Source organism: Castanea sativa, chromosome 9 (genome assembly GCF_040712315.1).
Source record: "Castanea sativa cultivar Marrone di Chiusa Pesio chromosome 9, ASM4071231v1".
Lineage (NCBI taxonomy): Eukaryota > Viridiplantae > Streptophyta > Magnoliopsida > Fagales > Fagaceae > Castanea > Castanea sativa.
Window position 1 is genome coordinate 22,817,968 of NC_134021.1, and position 3,678 is coordinate 22,821,645.

Consider the following 3,678-nt stretch of genomic DNA (forward strand, 5'->3'; position numbering starts at 1 on the left):
AACCAAATAATTTGGCAGGTTATTACTAATTCTTATATCACCCATCATTAACAACTTTTCACTTCAAATAATTGAGAATTTTGTTGTTTCTCTTATAAACGGAGGTATTCTTGGATTGCCTCCCTTTTTTTTATAAAAATATAGTAGTGTATGTATATGTGTGTGTGTATATATATATATATACATACAGAGAGAGAGAGAGAGAGAGAGAGAGAGAGAGAGAGAGAGAGAGAGAGAGAGAGAGAGAGAGAGAGAGAGAGAGAGAGAGAGGGGTACTAATTTTAGCAATTTCATTTAATAAAATTAAACTTTACCACTTTTAACAATATTATTGATCATTTTAAGAGTAATATTACTATCACAAACTTTTTTACAACATTTTTATAAACTGTTGAGGTAACAAATTTTTACTAGTTTTCATCTGGGCCAACCACTCACCAAATCAACAATTTGTAAAAAAAAAAATTAAAATTAAAAAAAAATTGTAGCTAGCAATTTCCTCCTTTTAAAGGCCGTAAAATCTTTTAAAAAAATTAAATCCAATCAACTAATTTTACTTAAAATAAACAATCCAACCCTTTAAAAAATTTTAAACAAAAAAAATTATGTACTTACCCAGTAGGATGTGCACACATCAAAGACATATAAAATTAAATTTAAAAAAAAAACATTATCGGCTATAACCTAAAAGCCTGAAAGAAGTGAAAGGCAGCAACACCGAAAATGATATGTTGTACCCGGCATATATGCCGGGTACACCATATACCGGCTCCAGCAACACAGCCCGGAAAAACATGGGGAAAAAAAAAGGCTTTACATAGTGGCACAAACTACAAACAATGTATTTAGCCAAAAATAAATAAATAAGGTAATTGGGGAAAAAAAAAACTTTTTTTAGGAGTTGTTTCATTGAAAAATCTTGGGCAAACCGAAAAATATTTTGAGTTGGCCATGAAAAATATAGTATAACACTTTGTTTGGTTGTAGTGAGGGGGAGAGAAGAAAGGAAAAGGGAAAGAGAAGACCAGGGAAAAGAAAATGATTTTTCTTAATGGCATATTTGGAAATTTGCCCCACACTATTTTGTAATTGGTCAGTCATTATTTTGTCTTTTTCTGCTAACCTTCCAATTCTGCTCAATTTGGGCATACAAGTCTTTGTGGGCTCAGGCAAAAATATTTTCTCTCTGATTCCCCAATATTTCCTTTCTTTCATTGAAACCAAAATAAGGGAAATGTCTTCTCTTCTTTCATTTTCTTTTCATTTCTCTCACATTCCCCCCTCAGTCCAAACAGAGCGTAAAATTCTATGAAACATTTTAATGCAAAAAAATTTGTAAAATATTTTCTAAAACTAAATGCACCTGACCCCCCCCCCCCCCACACACACACCGCCTTCTCTCTTTCTTGCACACAGAGGAATGGCTAGATGTTGATGGTGATGAGTGCTAGTCATTGGCACAGTGGCACAAGACCACAAAACTTGAGATTGCTAGTACAATGGGGTTTGCAGCCAATGTTTTTAAGATTGCAATCAAACACCTGAGTTAAAAACATTTTACCGTGGGAATTATTTTGAAACAAAATAAATGGAGCCTAAATTGGCAACGCAAAATTCAAATCAAACAAATCTGAGTAGGCAACTAGTAATGTTAAGACCAACCATAGAGTGGTAAGTAGATATTATTTGCTCACCTTATTATTAAAAATTGGTCCTCTTAAAATGAAGTTAGTCCAAATAATACAGAAAATAACATTGTCACATAACCACTTTTCATTTGATGAACTAGGGAAGGGTGTGCACAACCGAACCGTGGCCGACCCAACCGACTAGCGCCGACAATACCGCACCGCCTCTAAAGCCGAATGATGGAGCCAAGGCCGATGAACGGAGGGGAACCCTATTTCCGATGTCGATGCAGTACAAAAGTCGAAACGCAAATCTGAAACCGATTCTTGCACTAAACTTACCGATAAATATGATTTATATACAAATCTCTTGTAACGGCATCGTTTATCATAGTTTTTCTTTTTTATTTTTTAAACAAAACGGCGTCGTTTCACTTAGTTTAAAAAAAAATGAAAACGGCGTCGTTTTGTGCACAACCCTAACCCTAACTTCCTAGGTATAAATTCGTTATTTTCTCAGACCTTCCTCCTTAACTCTCTCAGTCTCTCTTCCACCTCTCGGCTTTGCTGGGTGCTGGCTCTCCTTGAGTCGTTGTCTGACATGTCTCTCTCTCACTACCTTACCAGTCACCGGCTCACCGCCTCGCTGTCGTCATCCACTCTGCCAATAACTCCATGTCTCCACTCTCCATCTCTCACCTTGCCGTTTTTAAGATTCTCTCTTTCACTTTGAGTCCAACTGTCCAAGTCATTTGTGAACTATGACCAGTCTAACGTTTTTTTTTTTTTGGCATTTTTCAGCAATTTGATTTTTGGCATGAACTATACCTTTTACTCTTGCTTTCATTTATTTATTTATTTTATTTAGTTATTAAATTAAATCTGGGGTCATTGTATTGGTTTTCTCATTGTTGGATCAATTTCCTAATTGAGTAATGAGTAATTAAGTATAATTTGTATAAGTATGAGTTGGAATATGTTTTATGTATGGCAGGTGGTAGTAAAAAATTATTTATGAAGTTGTTGTCTAAAAAAAAATGTTTCAAACCCGACCAAACCAATTAAACTTACCACAAAAAACCGTACCGCTATATGTTGGAAGACCAACCCTAAGCGATATACATCGGTTCTAATTACGAGAAAACCGATCTCTATCGGTTCGGTGATAAATTTTGGAAAAAATTTAGCCAATCGAACTGTGCACACCCCAATGGGCTACCCCCAAATAAGTAATAAAGATGATGAACTATTTGTGTGTTTGGGGAGAAAGTATTAAATAATCTTTTGTTTATTTTATCTACCATTTATGCGTATTACACTATTTTTTGTTCCAATTTTATATTTCAAATAATCTAACTTTAAAATTTTTTTTTTTTAAAAGCTAGCTTTTAGCCTTTTATTTTATATTATACAAATAAATTATCGAAAATAAGCAATTCTCAAACAAACAGTACCTAGTAAATTGGTCATCAACATACAATGCATTTTGGGCTAGATAGGCCCCAACCAGATAAGATCTATTACATCCAATAATCATCTGATGATGTGGTGCCTATCGAACATGGAGTGGTAAAGCTGAGACTAAGAAAATAACTACATGGAAATCTGCAGAACTAAGGTTACGTGCCCCTAATATTGATGGATTGAAGGTAAAAGATGAAGAAGACGAATTAACGTTGGGGAGCCGATGGAGAGCCTAGTTTATTGGAATGATGAAGATGACCAACCTAAAAGCACTATCCGATCGAGTATGTCTCTATTACACCTAGAGCTTAAAAACTAGATGCAGACCTTCTTAAAGAAAAATATAAACGTATTCGCTTGGACACAATTATATGTATATGCCTGAGATTGATCCAAAAACATCTTGGTCAACAAGTTGAATGCCGATCTTATGCAGTTAAACTCGTGTAACAAAAGAGCAATTAGGCCATTTTTGAGGAAGTGTGTATAAGCTCATGCATGCTCACTTTGTTAGGAAATTACAATACCATGACTTGCTAACAAGAAGAAGTGGTTAGGAAAGTGAATGACTTGTCAAGGATTGGAT